This window comes from Panthera pardus, unplaced genomic scaffold, assembly GCF_024362965.1.
Source record: "Panthera pardus isolate Hobbes unplaced genomic scaffold, ASM2436296v1 HiC_scaffold_3, whole genome shotgun sequence".
NCBI lineage: Eukaryota > Metazoa > Chordata > Mammalia > Carnivora > Felidae > Panthera > Panthera pardus.
The window spans coordinates 58,864,170-58,880,767 of record NW_026526876.1 but is presented as its reverse complement, the minus strand read 5'-3'; the positions used below and the strand labels follow the sequence as shown (position 1 = coordinate 58,880,767).

Below are 16,598 nucleotides of genomic sequence, written 5' to 3'. Positions count from 1 at the left end.
AGCATTTGGGTGGTTTCCCGTTTTTGACAATTATGAGAAGAGCTGCTATAAACCTTTGTGTGCAGGCTTTTGTGTGAACGTAAGTTTAGTTTCTCTGGGTTGAATACCTGAGAGTGAAACTGCTGGGTCACGTGGTACGTGTATGAGAAACCTCTAGGCTGTTTTCAAGGGCGGCCATACTACTCACATTTCCGCCAACAAAGTATGACCGCTCCGGTAACCACACACCAGCCAGCACTTGGTACTGTCAGGTTTTTGTTGATTTAGCTGTTCTAATAGCTGCGTGGAGGTATCTCATTGTGGTTTTGCATTTCCCCTATTGACTAATGATGCTGCGTATCTTTCCATGCACTTATTTACCATCTGCATATCGTTGGTGAAGTGTCTGTTCAAGTCTTTGGCTCATTTTTTAAAATTTGCTAATTGTTTTCTTACTGCTGAGTTTCGTGAATTCTTCATACGCTCTGGGTAGGAATCCTTTGTCCCACGTGTGATTTGCGAGTATGTTCTCCCAGTCTTTTAGCCTCTTAAAAGTGCTTCTTGCAAAGCAAAGTCTTACATGTTGTTACATGTTTGAAGAACATATTCACCAAGCTGACAAGGCTTACAAAGGAAGTTCAAGGCAAAGGGCATAGCATGTGCAAAGCCATGGAGGCCTGAAAAGTCAGGCTGGGGCTGGGAATTCTAAGTCGTTCTGTATGGCTGAAGAGGAGACCGGGGGGCAGGGATCGGGAGGGACTAGACCACACAAGGAATCAGATCACGGGGCTCTCAGATGCTATGCCAAGGAGTGTGGATCCCTCATCATGTAGTTGTATGAGAACTACCAAATGGTATGGCAATGCTTACTTTTATTTGGTTGACTTTTCCTTTTACTATAAGAGTTATATAGAATTGGGGCACCTGGGAGGTTTAGTTGGTGAGCGTCCCACTTTAGCTCAGGTCATGATCTCGAGGTTCGTGAGTTCGAGCCCTGCATCGGGCTGTCTGCTGTCAGCGCAGAGCCCAGTTCAGATCCTCTGGCCCCTAGCTCTCTGCCCCTCCCCCGCTCACACATGTGCGCGCTCTCTCTCTCACTCAAGAATCAATAAACTTAAAGAAAAAGAGTTATATAGAATTTATAGAGCAACAAAAGGACAATTAAAACCCTATGTAATCCACCTAGAGTGTAACTTAATAGTTACACTATTAATATTTGGTAACACATACACACACATTTTTTTTTTTTTTTACAAAAATGAGGTCAATGGCATAATACTGGCTTTTAAATTTTTTTAATGCTTATTTATTTTTGAGAGAGAGAGAGAGAGAGAGAGAGAGAGAGAAACTGAGCGTGAGTGGGGCAGAGGCAGAAAGGGAGAGAGAAAGAGATACAGAATCCAAAGCAAACTGCAAGCTCCGAGCTATCAGCACAGAGCCCGATGCGGGACTCAAACCCACGAATTGTGAGATGACAACCTGAACCGACATGGGACGCTTAACCAGTGAGCCACCCAGGCACCCCTACATACTGTTTTCTAGCATGCTTTTTGGTTTTGCTTAACAATCATAGATGTGAATGAACACTTTTTCCATATCATTATTATTTTCCATATCATTTATTCTTTTCTTTGGTAAAGATAACATTTTTCCTTTATTGTATTTTTATGTAGTATTTCCTGCACTCAAATTAAAACATGTAGCATTAAAAGCATAATAATATCATGAGCTACTCCCTGGCTAAAGGATAGGGACACAGCCAACACCATGCTCTCTGTTGCCCAACACGTATTTAGTTCTTACTATGTGCCAGACATGGTTCTTTACATACGGGTACTCCTATCCCCTTTAAACAAACCTCTGAGGTAGCGATACTATCATCTCCATGTTACTATGGGGAAAGGTGCAGAGTGGCTGACCAGTTTATGCTTTGGAGACGAGACCCATGAGACTTGCTGATGGATGAATGTGGAGAATGAGGGAAGTATCCTGGTGATGCTCAGGCTTCTGGGTGCTGGGACCGAGAGGCATGGATGCTACTTACTAAGGCAGTAAAGACAGAAGGAGGAGCTGCTTTAAGGGCAGGGTTAGATCAGAAGCTCGAAGTCAGACGTGTTTAGGTTGAAATGCCCCAGTGGGACATGAAACTGGAAATGCATGAATGCGTGCGTGCGTCCCTTTACCGGAAAGCCTCCTCTGAATCTAGGAGGGGGATTGGGGGTGGAGACCACATCCAGGACAGGGTCCTGCCATCCCAACACCCTGCTGGGGACAAAGCACATTCCTCAGCAGTCAGGGCAAGGGGGAAGTGGAGAGAGACGGAGGGATGGGGAGGATTCAATCCTCCTTTTTAGGGGACAAAGGGCTCTTCATGATTTAATTAAAATGTCCATCAAAGGCCTCAGAAGATAGGGGTTAGTTGGGATGAAGCGAAAATAGTTGGAGTGAACATCTTAAAATTTAATTTCATCTGGGGGCATCTATGAGGTTCTAATATTAGAGAGACAATCCATCACTAAATTCCCATCTGTACTGTGATATCGGGGGCATTTCTGAAGATGTCCAAGTCCTGTTTTGAGAGGCCTGGAGAGTTCTCAGCAGCTGAATGCATCTGTCCTTGGTTTCTCGGTGAGAGGAGAATTATAGGGGGTGAGAGTGTCTGGGGTATGGTGGGAAGGGAAGAAGAAAGGAAGGAAGGAAGGGAAGAAGGAAAGAAGGAAGGAAAGAAGAAAGGAAAGAAGAAAAGAAAAGAAAAGAAAAGAAAAGAAAAGAAAAGAAATAGAGGAAGAGAAGAGGAAGGGAGGGAGGGAGGAAACTTTGGAATCTGCCTAATTTAGGAGCAAACCAAAGCCTTGCATGGACAATCTTTCCTCCAGGTAGCCCCATGACTCACTTCTGCTCCTCCTTGACAGCTTTGCTCATATGTTACCTCCTCATTGAGGCCAGCCTTATCACCCTTACTTAAAATTACAGCCCTTCCTTCCCCTGGCCCTCCTGATCCCCCTTATCCTGCCCTAGACCTTAACTTCACATCCTATATTTACTCATTGTTTATTCATTGTTTTTCCCCACTGGAAAGGGGGCCCCATGAGAGCAGGAATCTTTGTTTTGTTCATTGATGTATATCCAGTGCCCCGCATAGTGCCTGCCTCAATACAAATCTGTTGGGTGAATGCATCGATTAATATGGCAGAGGATAATTTCTATCAATTTCCAAGGAGAGCGGACCTCCAGGATGGTCCTGGGTTAGTGGAACCCACTGAGCCAAAAGTGTTTATCCTCAGGTGAGGCTGCCCCTGCAGACTCCGGGTCCTCAGGAATAAACCACAAGTCACTCTTCCAGCATCGATTCAAGAGCCAAGACCCTGATCCCCATGCCCACTCCCTGGCTCCATGCCCACCAGCCAAGTCCAAACCCCACACACTCCAGAAATGGTCAGAAATAACGAGCACCTTTCTGCCCTATCCTCAGGGTATCAGAGCAGTGTACAGAAAAGTGGCTTTCTTGTCCCTTGCAGATGACAGAGTGGCTGCCAGGGTTCACGTAGCCAGAGAGAAGGCTGTGAGGAGTAGTCAAGAAAGCTCTGGACAGCAGTCATCTGTCTGGAAAATATTAGTCCACAGTCTGATGTCTGCAGAACCTAAGCCTGGGACACTCTTTCTCTTTCACTTACAGAAATAAATAATGTTGGGTCTCAAAATATTCAGGACTTTCCTTCGTTTTGGTACTGCCAGTTCTGGCTTACTTAGCTATTCACAGTTTGAAGGCTGTTTTCTTCTGGAAGCAATAATTTGACCTGGGCAATATGAAGAGTAGTGAAAACATCTAAAAATGCAAAACTGCGTGCTTTTTTTTTTTTTTTTTCAAAGGGTAGTTTCTTGGAAATCTCATTTTTCCAGCAACAGCTGAAAAATCTTGGCCTGGTGTGGCATCCTTTTAAGTGTTATGGAGACAGGGAATTTCCCAGATAAAGAGAATCAACCCCCTTTGCCTATGTTCCTTATCCATCTTAGAGCTGGTGACGCCATAGCCAGCCCAGAGCATCCGGACCCCCTGCCCCTTCATCTCTTCCTCCTGGGGCATAGTCTAGAGACCCCCCTCAGCTTTGAACACCCTACAGGTGTCCAGAACCCTTTGATTTATTTTAATTAATTAGTTAATTAATTAAAAAAATTTTTTGAGAGAGAGCGAGAGTATGAGCAGGGGAGGGGCAGAGAGAGAGGGAGACAGGATCCAAAAGCAGCCTCTGTGCTGACCACAGACAGCCCGACATGGGGCTCAAACTCACGAACCATGAGATCATGACCTGAGCCAAAGTTGGATGCTCGACCCACTGAGCCACCCAGGCACCCCCAGAACACTTATAAAGACTAGAGCCCAACCTTAAATGCAGCCTTCCTATCATGGGTGGAAATTATGGTGTTTTCACTAATTGGTACTGGAAAAATAGATTTCCTTATGGAATATTATGAACTTTGACCCCTCCCTCACATCAAACACAAAAATTAATTCAAAACGGATTCCAGACCCCGCTGGGAAGGTAGAAAACAAAAAAGCTGCTAAAACAAAACATAAGAGAATATCTTCACGACCTTGGGGCAGGCAGAGATTGCTTAAACAGAACACAAAAAGCACTAACCAGAAAAGAAAAAGTTGATACACCGGACCTCATCGAAATTAAAACTTTCTGTTTATCAATAGACATTATTAAGAAAGTAAAAGGGCAAGCCATAGACTAAAAGAAGACACCTGCCATATTTTTATCTCACAAAGGATTTGTCTCCAAAATGTGTAACAAACCTCTACAATCCAACGAGAAAAAGACACACAATTCAATTTTCAGAAACAGTAGACAATTTTTACTTCACCAAAGAGAATATCCCAGTGGCCCAGAAGCATTTGAGAAGGTGCTGGACATCACTGGTCATCGGGGAAATGCAAATTAAAATCCACAACACCTCTACGCAAATGGCTGGAAGTAAAAACACTGGCAATACCAAGAGGCATCAAGGGCGGGAAGAAATGTCACTGGTGAGCGCAAACTGGTATGACCATACTGGGCGGTATCTACGAAAGCAGCACGTGGGCTAATCTCAGGAGCTGACAATTCCACTCCTTCCAAGCCGTAAAATGAGTGCATATGGCAGCGCATTATCTTTGTACCCAAAAGCGGATCACCCAAGTGCCGGTAACAGGAAGGCGGATAACTAAGTACACTGGGATGTATTCACAGAAGGGAATTTCCTACAGCAGGGGTCAGCACGCTATGTCCCACAGGCCAGCCTGTGGCCTATTTTGTGTGTGTGTGTCCCCTGTGGCTGCATTTGAGCTACAATGGCAGAGCGGAGTAGTTACAGCAGACAATGTATGGTCTGCATAGCCGAAAATATTGTATCTGGCCCTTTATAAAAATGGTTTGCTGATTCTTTGCTCACAGCAATGAAAAAAGACTGAGGTTCCACCACACAAAAACGTGGAGGAATCTCACAGACATACTGCCGAGCGAAAGAAGCCAAACACAGAGTGCATCCGGTATGATTCTATTTCAGGTGAAGTCCAAAAACAGGCAAAATTCATCTACGGTGATGGAGGTCAAAGTAGTGGTTTCCTCCGGGCAGGGAGGTAGGAGGAAGGGGGGAGCGAAGGAGCTTCTGCTCTATCTCTTGATGGAGGTGGTGTTCCACAGGTGTGTGATTATGCAAAAACCCATCCAGCTGCACAATTAGATTTTGTGCACCTTGCTGCATGTTCCTTCTACCTCAGTTTTTAAAAGGGAAAAAATACTGGCCTCCAAATAGGACCTGCCATGTGCAAAGCACACCGGTGGGGTATTTCTTCCTTCATCCCAGAGACTGGCGTTGGTATTGGTCCGGCCACACCATGGCCCCTTTCTGAATGGGCCATTTGTACCCACAGACAGACCACCGTGCTCAGTACAACTTGATCCCATCAAGTTGGCTCCAAATACCTGGATCCAACTGATGGTCCCAAAGGCAGCCTCCACACCTGGGCCTCAACCCTGAATACAGCTACAGATCACCCAGGAGCTTGCTAGTAATGCTGATGCTAATTACCAGTATGCTAGCTACTAAATACTAATTGCTAGTGATGCTTATGCTAAACCTCTCTCCCCCCAGTTTCCAGTTCTTTCAGGTCCTCTAGGGCATTGTCAACAAACCCTGTCAGTGAAGCTGACACAGAAGATCCAGAGAGAGACCACACTCTAAGAAATGGATGAGGGGATGCCAAGGGGGAAGGCGAGAGAGCTAAATGGCTCCAGCCCAGAGAGGGAAGAAGGAGAGTCCGAGAGGAGCACGCAGCCAAAGAGGCAGTGAGTGAGACTGGGGGAGCAGGGAGATGAGGCGGGGAGTATGAGAAAGGGGGTTTGGGGGCCTTCATGAAGTTTGGCAGTGACGGAGGGAGAGCCTCTTCCCCATCTCTCCCCCAGAGTGTTGTCAAGTACCCATTTCTTAGTAACATGCTGTGACATGGCCATCTGCAACATATGTTGAAGTGCCGAGCCCAGCTTTCCAGGAGGAGGAAAGAGACTCTCCACAGAGACTCAGTCACATCTAGATTTGATAACCATACAATAATATGTATATCACCCTCCTTCCAGCACGTGGGTCTGTCATTCCCATTAGACTCTCTGGTTTCCTTCATAATGTCCAGGATTAAAGCTGCTTCTCCCTGCATTCAGTTAGGTGTCTGTGTGTAGGTGTGTGTGTAGACACCTGCGTAGACCCCTACCCGCCTCTCACGGGCAAGACCAGATGGTATGGCCAGAAGAGGCAGCATTAAATAGATTACATTAAATGAATTGATGGAAGTTCTCTGCAGCTGTTACAAAGAATGAACCAGGTCTTCATATAGTGATATGTAATAGCCTCCAACGTAGATTTTTAAGTGTAAAAACCAAGATGTAATAGTATCACATGACTTGTTAAAAGCCAAGGGGGAGTAATACATCTATATATGCTTTGATACATTAAATATCTCAGGAAGAGAGGCACCTGGGTGGCTCAGTCGATTAAGCAAGCAATTTCAGCTTGGGTCATGATCTCGAGGTCCATGCGTTAGAGCCCCACATCGGGCTCTGTACTGATGGCTCAGAGCCTGGAGCCTGCTTTGGATTTTGTGCTTTCCTCTCTCTCGGCCCCTCCCCTGCTTGCACTCTGTCTCTCAAAAATAAGCAAACATTAAAATTAATAATAATAATATCTCAGGAATACAGGAAACTGGTTCAATAGCTGCCTCTGGGAGGGGCAACTAATGTGGGAGAGAATCGAGGTTGAGGGTAAGAACATTTTTATTCTGTACTCTTTGGTACAGTTTGATTTTTTTTTTTTTACCTGGCATAAATATTACCCATTAAAAAATCTTGAATTAAGAAAAGCAAGAAGGAAGAAAGGAAAAAAGAGAGAGGAGGAGGGAACAGTATCACTAGGTGAACACTGGTTCTTGAAAAGCCAGTTCAGAGTTCAGAGTTGTCCTCCAGCAAGAAGCAAGCCCAGACGCTAAAGCATTCTTGCTGGCTACACCATGATGCCCGCAGGCAGCAAGCCAAGTCTGTTCACCATGCCTGGGGTTGCCTCCCCCCACTGCTTCACTCACAGGCTGAGGTAAGAACGTGTTGTCTTGAGGCTGTGCCCACAGCCTGGGTGGAAATGCTATGCCGTGCCAGCATGGAATTTCCAACAGCTCCTCCAGCATGGTGTGGCAGCCCAGAGAACTCAAAGGCAGAGGCAGGAAGGCTGAAGAGCAAAAGAAGCAGAAACTTGGAAAACACACTAAGGGCTGTAAAAGGGCATTCTGGTCACTGTCAGAGCGGAAGGGCTCAGAGGCAGGATGGGGTAGTCGTTACAGCTCTAGGCCTGGGCTAACAGGGATCAAATCCTGGCTTTTCCACTTAGAGACTGTGAGACCCTCAGAAGCATCATTTCTCACATGTACAACAACAGACTCTACCATCCAGGGTATAGTGAGAATCAAATGAATTGATGTATATAGTGTTTAAGTGATGCTTGGCACAGAAAAAACACCCAGCATGTGTTAGCTATCATGGCTCTTATCTTATTTGAATTTTAATAGTATTCTGTAAGGCAGGAAGAGATTATTGGCCTATTTTACTTGGATATACCAAAGTTTAGATAAATAGACTTCATAAAGTTTAGACAGCAGGGTCGATGATCCATGCCTACGTGCCCATCACTCAGATCAAGATATACTACTTCTTCCCCGGAAGGCTTACTCATGCCCCTGTCTTGTCAGTCTCCTGCTTCAGAAACCACTATTCTGATTAGTTTTGTCTGTTCTTGAATTTGATATAAGTGGAGTGATACAGAATGAATTCTTTCATTTCTGGCTTTCTTAGTTCATTGCTGTATCTATGAGGATTCACCATATTGTTGAATGTATCAGTAATTCATTCTTTTTCATTGTCGTATGAATTTATTTTATGGAATTTTGGGTTTTGTTGGAATTTTGTTGATACTCTATTATAATAGCAACAAAATGTTTACTGTTAATAACCAGTTTAATGGTAAAATATTGAACACTTTTCTTCTGGATTTGAGAACAAAAATATCCACTGTCACCACTTATATTCAACACCTTACCAGAAGTGCTAGCTAATGCAATAAGTCAGGAAAAAGAAATAAAAAAGATTGGAAAGGAAGCTGTAAAGCTGTCATTTTTTTTTTTTTTTTTTGCAGATTGCATGATTATGTATGTAGATAAGCCAAAGAGTCTATTACTGGAATTAACAAGTGAGTTTAGCAAAGTCACTAGCTACAAGGTCAATATAAAATATCAATTTTATTTCTATATATTAGCAACATTGAAAAATAAGATTTTAAAAATATCACTTACCAATAATGTGTGTGTGTGTGTGTGTGTGTGTGTGTCCGTGTGTGGGTGTGTGTGTGTGTGTGTGTGTATGAGAGAGGAGGGGGGGAATGATGAAGCAAATGCAATAAAATGTTACCATGTAGGGAATCTGGAAGAAGACTACCCAGAATTCTTTGTACTAATTTTGCAACTTTTCTTTAGGTCTGAAATAATTTTAAAATAAAAAGTCTAAAAATGCATTTATAATAGTATTAAAAACATGAGACACCTAGGAATAAATCTATTAAAAGACGTGCAAGAGCTATACTAACACCATAAAACATTGCTGGGAGAAATTAAAGAAGACACAAATAAGTGGCAAGAGATACCATATTGATGCATTGGGAAACTCAATACTGCAAGACGGCATTGACCTAAAAGTTCAGTGCAATCTCAGTTAAAGTCCCTGCAGGATTTTTAAAATACAGATATACAAAGGACCTAGAATAACTAAGACTGGGGGTTGGGGAAACTGTGTAAAGGCCCGGATAGTAAATATTTCAGACTTATAAACCATTCAATCTTTGTCACAACTACTCATTTCTGTTTGTAACACAAAAGCAAACATAAACAATACTTAGACAAATGGATATGGCTGTGTTCCATTAAAGATTTATGTACAAAAACAGGCAGTGGGCCAAATTTGTTCTGTGAGTCATAGTTTTCTGACCTCTGGCCAAGATAATCATGAAAAAGAAGAAAAGAAAGTCGGAGACTAATCTTACCAGATATCAAGACTTACTAAGACTAACTATAAAACTAAATGTGGCATATGACTAACGTGGGCTTTAGTTCCAGTCACACTCAGTTTGTGTGAGATAACCTCTCTTAATGTCAGTTTCCAAAGTGTCAAGAATATAATAGTAATAAGATGTAACTTCTCTTCCCCCTAAGTGGTTAACATCAACAGAAAGTTCTAATAGGAAGCTACACAGCTCTGCACATGACCTTGCACTCTTCAATATTTTTAGTAAAGACTCAAGTGAAGATATAATACTTGCTTATATTGACCCAAATGGGAGAAGAATGTCTAATATATTAGGAAAGAAAATTGAGGTTCATAGAGACATTGATAAGGATGAAAGAATCAAGTAAAACCAACCAAAAACAAGTTAAATGTTGGAAAAAGTAAAATTTAGTGGATAAATTGTGAAATCCAACTTAGATTCAGAGAGATTAAAAAAGAGTTGCGTACTAGGATGTTCCTATGGTATTATTTATAACAGATAGTGAAAACAATTGAAATGTCCAACAATAGCAAAATGGTTTAATAAATTATAAAATAGAATATTAAGGTACAATACACTCTAAATGAAGGAATTTTATATAGTCATTATGATCTTAGAGAGTCTCATTATGAAATGAGGTTTTAAAGAACACTTAATGTCATAAAATATATAATCTGAATTTTGTTTTAAAAAAGTTAAAACGTACAAATAGACAAGAAGGTAGACTGAATACTAAACATGTTAACGATGGATTTGTTTTCATTTTACCTTTCTACATTTCCCAAAATCTCTCTCTCTTTTATAGTTAAGTTGAGGAAATGGCAATAAAAACTCTTTTAACATATCCTTGGGTGTTTTTGCTGATCATAAGCCCAGGATTAGTCAACAGTGAGACAGACACATCTGCCAAAAAAAAACTAACACAACTCTCAGCCATGTGAAGAGAGCAGAGTGTCCTGAAAATAGGAGGTGACAACTTTTGGTCTACAGATGGCTCATCCTCATATGGAGCCTTGGGTCCAGTTTGGGAAATCACATTTTTTAAGAACATTGGAACACCGGGGGATGTCCAAAGAAGAACGACCAAGGTCATGAGGAAGATTTATACCATGCATATTTATTCATTTATGAGTTCATCAATTCAACCTACAAATACCTCCTAGGCACTGCAAATGAAAGGGAAGAATTGTATCAAAAGATGGTTGATGTACCTAAGGATCCATATGGGGGACCACAATGGCTGTGTACAATATTTAAAGGCCTGTTGTGTAGAAAAAGGACCTGGGGATATAAAGGTTCAAGCCATCCCAGGAAGGCATAAATAGTCAAACGATTTTCTACAAGGGTGCCAAGACCATTCAATGGGGAAAGGGCAGTCTTTTCTATACATGTTGGTAAAACTGGATATCCCCATGCAAAATAATTGAAGTTTGGCCCTAATTTTACTTTAAAAATTGACTAGAAATGGACCAAAGAGGGACACCTGGGTGGCTCAGTCGGTTGAGCTTCTGACTTCGGCTCAGTTCATGATCTCACAGTTCGTGGGGTTTTAGCCCTGTGTCTGGCTCTGTGCTGACAGCTCAGAGCCTGGAGCCTGCTTCAGATTCTGTGTCTCCTTCTCTCTCTGGCCCTCCCCTGCTCATGCTCTGTCTCTCAAAAATAAATGTTTAAAGAAAAATTTTTTTAACAAAACAAAAAAAAAATGGACCAAAGAACTAAAACCATAAAATTCTTAGAAGAAAAGATGGGGGAAAGCTTCATGACATTGTCTTTGACAATAAGTTTTTGGATATGACAGCAAAAGCACAAGCAACAAAAGACCAAAGACTGGAATTCATCAAAATTAAAAATATTTGTGCACCAAAGGACTCTATCAACCAGAGTTGAAAGGCAACCTATGGAATGGAAGAAAATATGTGCAAATCCTATATCTGATCTTTATGAAGATGATGATAGATAATATAGGTACTTGTACCTCCAAATTTTTCCTGACCAATTTTAAAAGTTAATATCTAGAATACATGTAACTCCAATAACTCAACAACAACAAAAAACACACAACCCAATTTTAAAGAGGGCAAAGGATTTGGAGGGCCTGGGTGGCTCAGTCGGTTAAGTGTCCAACTCTTGATTTCAGCTCAGCTCATGATCTCATGGTCGTGGGATTGAGCCCCATGCTGAACATGGAGCCTGCTAGAGATTCTCTCTCCCTCTCTCACTGTCCCTTTCCCCCACTCGGGCGTGTGCACTTTCTCCTTGTCTCTCTCAAATAAATTAATATTAAAAAAAATAAATGAATAACAAAAGGGCAAAGGACTTGAATTTACATTTCCCCAAAGAAGATATACAATGGCCAATAAGGAAATGAAAAGATGCTCAATATCACTAATCATTAGAGAAATGCAAATCAAAACAACAAAGAAATACCACTCACATCCATTAGGATGATGACTATTAAAAAACAAACAAACAGAAAATAATAAGTGTTGGTGAGGATGTGGAGAAATTAGCACCCTTGTGTATTGCTGGTGGGAATGTAAAATGGTGCAGCCACTGTGGAAGAGAGTACGGCAATGTCTCAAAAAGTTAACATCAATTTTCATATGATCCAGCAACTTGACTTCTGGGTATATACCCAAGAGAATTGAAAGCACAGAGTCTTAAACTTATTCACAAGTACAGATGAATGGATAAACAAAATGTGGTGTATACTATAATGGAATATTATTCAGTCTTTAAAAGAAAGGAAATTCTGACTCATGCTTACAACATGGATGAAACTTGAAGACATTAAGCTACGTGAAATAAGCCAGTTGCAAAAGGACAAATATTGTAGGATTTCACTTATATGGGGGTATCTAGAGTAGTCAAATTCATAGGGACAAACAGTAGAATAGTGGTTGCTAGGGCCAAGGGGAGGAGGGAAACGGGGGTTACTGTTTAATGGGCACAGAATTTCAGTTTGGGAAAATGAAAAGTTCTGAAGATACATGTCCGTGATGGTTGCGCAACAATGTGTATGTATTTAATGCCACTGACATGTACACTCACTCATGGTTAAAATGATAAATGATAAATTTTGTTATGTTATGTTATCACAATTTCAAAAACAAAATTTAAATTAAAAAAATTTTGTAGATGGGAATGCAAACAGGTGCAGTCACTCTGGAAAACAGTATGGCGGTTCCTTAAAAAATTAAAAATAGAACTACCCTACGACCCAGCAATTGCACTACTAGGCATTTATCCACAGGATACAGGTGTGCTGTTTCGAAAGGACACATGCACCCCCAAGTTTATAGCAGCACCATCAACAATAGCCAAAGTATGGAGAGAGCCCAAATGTCCATCAACAGATGAATGGATAAAGAAGACGTGGTGTGTGTGTGTGTGTGTGTGTGTGTGTGTGTGTGTGTATACTCCATTATAAAATGGACTATTACTCACCAATCAAAAAGAATGAAATCTTGCCATTTGCAACTACGTGGATGGAACTGGAATGTATTATGTTAAGCAAAATAAGTCAGAGAAAGACAAATATATGATTTTGCTCATTTGTGGCATTTAAGATGCAAAACAGACAAACATAAGGGGAGGGAAGCAAAAATAATATAAAAACAGGGAGGGGGACAAAACATGAGACTCTTAAATACAGAACACAAACTGAGGGTTACTGGAGGGTTGTTGTGTGGGGGGGAATGGAAAAAAACGGGCGATGGGCATTAAGGAGGGCACTTGTTGGGATGAGCAGTGGGTGTTATAAGTAAGTGATGAGTCACAATTCTATTCCTGAAATCATCATTACACCATATGTTAACTAACTTGGATTTAAATTTTAAAAACTCATAGAGACAGAAAGTAGAATAGTGATTGTTAGGAGCAAGGAGCAGAGAGGAATGGGGAGTTATTATTTAGTGGGGACTGAATTTCAGTTTGGGATGATGAAAAAGTTCTAGAGAGGGTTAGTGGTGATGGTTACACGACAATAAAATGTACTTCATGCCACTGAATTGTACACTTAAAAATGGTTAAAATGGTACATTTTATGTTCTGTACATTTTATCACAATAAAAGTTTATCTCTCTTTTTTTAAAAGTAGGCTCCAAGCCCAGCTCAGAGCCCAACGTGGGTCTTGAACTCATGTCCCTGAGATCAAGACTTGAGCTGAGATCAAGAGTCAGACATTTAACCAAGTGAACAAACCAGGTGCCCCCACAATAAAAAATGTTTAATGTGATACTATTTTTAATCTGTCACATGGGCAGTTATTTACTTAAAATATATTACGGAACCCATTGTAAGTGACAACAGAAAAGTGACATTGTCACACACCACTTGTGGGTATATAGTCACATAGGTCTCTTGGAGAGCAATATGGTGGTATGTATCAAATGCCTTAAAAACGACCATACACTTAGAGCTAACTTGAAGCTACTCTTGCTGGCCAAAGATGGGACAGTTTGAACATCAAAAAGAACAACTCCAGTGAATTGAAAACCTTTCGATATTTTTTATAAATCCCTAAGTGGATAATGATATTTAAATAAAAATCATTCATTATCTTGGAGGTTGAAGCAACAACAATAATGAGCAAAAACCCAGTATTCTGACAGTTGATAATCAGGCAGTTATCTTGCCTTTTTGGTAGGAAATGTCCACAAGACAAGCAAATAATTGATAAGGAAGAATACCAATAATCAGAGATAACAAATGCAAAGGAATGTTATAATAAGAAAGTTATCATTTTGCAACTCCAATGAAATGATGGATCTAAGCAATAATCATCAATCTCCATTAAAATCATCAAGTGGGGGAGCCTAGGTGGCTCAGTCAGTTAAGCACCCGACTCCTGATTTCTGCTCAGGTCATGATCTCACCATTTGTGGGAATGAGCTCAGTGCAGAGCCTGCTTGGGATTCTCTCTCTCTCTCGCTCTGCCCTTCCCCCACTCATATGCACAAGCTCTCTCTTTCTCAAAATAAATAAATATTTTAAAAATAATAAAATAAGGAGGAGCCAAGATGGTGGAACAGCATGGAGGTTTTTTGTGTGTCTCACGTCCATGAAATACAGCCAGACCAACACCAAACCATCCTACACACCTAGAAAACTGACTGGACGATTAACACAACAATCTGCACAACCTGAACCACAGAATTCAGCAGGTACGCAGCGCGGAGAAGTAAACTTGGGGAGCAAGAAGGTGCAGGAAGGGAGGTGCTTTTGCGAGTGGAGAGAGGACAGAGACTGGGTGGGGGCAGGGAGAAAACGGGAAAAGCACCCCTTCCCAAAAGCAGCTGGAGAGAAAGTGGAAAATTGGAAACAGCTGTAGGGACTAAACTAAAAAGGGAGAAAGAAGGAAAAAGAGGGTTTAAGTTCCATTAAGACTGTAAACAAGGGGAGCGCAAAGTCTGCAACTCTGCAGCTCGACACCTGGCGGTGCTCTGGTGGGAAGGGCGAATCCCCAGGAACAGGGTGGGGTCCAGGAGGTTCTCAGGCCACACGGGGAAAAGCGGTTCCACTGTTGGAAGGACATTTGGTAGAGACTGTTGAAGCCACCTGGTCCCAGCAGACCCCAGGAAACGGCCACATTCGCTGGTGCTGGAACAAGGTCATTAAGGGTGAAGTCCGGTGCCAGCTGTGTGTTGTGATTTTCCAGAATCCCTGAAAAGCTGCTGCTACACTATCTCGCGAACGTTTTCTGGGCGGGCTGGCACCTGGCCACGGTCTCGGGGCACCAGCAGCAGCAGGGTCCAGCGGACGTTCCTGGGTGTAGCCGACATTCGGCCATTGCCCATTCGGCCATTGCTCCGTGAGACCCTCCCGCAGAGGGGCGGAATGGGTCAAAGCCGGAGTCCTTTGGAAGTAAGGGGCCGGGAAAACAGCTGCATCTGAGACAAAACTCAGGAGAGAGGTACTGCCTGGGGCCTGGTCACGGAGAGTGAAAAGGCGGGGAGTGGATGAGAGCCGAAGACAGAGAACCGGTGCGCGATTGCTGATCCGGGAGAACAGACTGGGTGGCTGGGGGCGCCATTTTTGCCGCTCCCGCGCATGCGCATACGCACCTACGAGCACTGCAACACTCCACCCCAATGGGCTAGCAGCGCCATGTAGTGGAGAGCAGAGGTGTTACACTGAGCCCCGCCCAACTGGGCCAATTTCGCTTTTCAAGAACACAAGTCTCACTGCTGGCTTAGTTTATGGTCTATAAAGAGCTACATAGACTGACTGCTAGGGGAAAATGAAGTAATTTCAGTCCTGCTTCAATCTGGTAGCAGGTCCATCTACTCAATTTTCTTTCTTTTTTTTTTTTCTTTTACCCTTCTTTTTCTCGAATACAGAAGGAAAAAATTCATTTTTATTTTCAATTTTTATTAAAAATATTTTTTAGTTTTTATTACTATATTTTTTACTTTCGTGTAAATTTTTTCAAATTCTATTTTACTTCCATCATTTTATTTTAGTCCACTTCAGTGTTTTCACCTTTTCAAATTTTCAAACGATTTCTTTTTTGTCTTTTTTTTCTCTTTTTTGTTTCTTTTTTCTTGAATGCAGAAAAACTTCATTTTTACTTTCAATTTCTATTAAAAATATTTTTCTCTAAATTTTTTTCCTATATCTTTTGCTTTTACGTAAATTTTTTCAAATTCTATTTTACTTCCATCATTTTATTTTAGTCTACTTCACTGTATTCACCTTGTCAAATTCAAACGATTTCCTTTTTTTCTTTTTCATTTCTTTTCTGTTTCTTGAATGCAAAAAGAGAAAAACTGCATTTTTACTTTCAATTTCTATTTAAAATATTTTTCTTTAAAATTTTTTCCTATATTTTTTGCTTTTATGTAATTTTTTTCAAATTCTATTTTACTTCCATCATTTTATTTTAGTCTACTACAGTCTATTCACTTTTTCAAATTTTCAAACAATTTCCTTTTTCTTCTTTTTTTAATCTTTTTTTCTCTTTTTGATTTCTTTTCTTTTTCTTGAATACAGAAAAAGAA

General features: G+C 41.4%; 1 protein-coding gene across 1 annotated transcript in view; it reads right to left on the bottom strand.

The window, feature by feature from the left end:
• Window positions 1-15,455, bottom strand: part of NOS2 (nitric oxide synthase 2) — a 69,077-nt gene extending 53,622 nt beyond the window's left edge. The window contains 1 exon segment of the mRNA XM_019423824.2: window positions 15,031-15,455. The gene's annotated coding sequence lies outside the window, so the exon portion shown is untranslated.
• Between the last annotated feature and the right edge of the window lie 1,143 nt (window positions 15,456-16,598).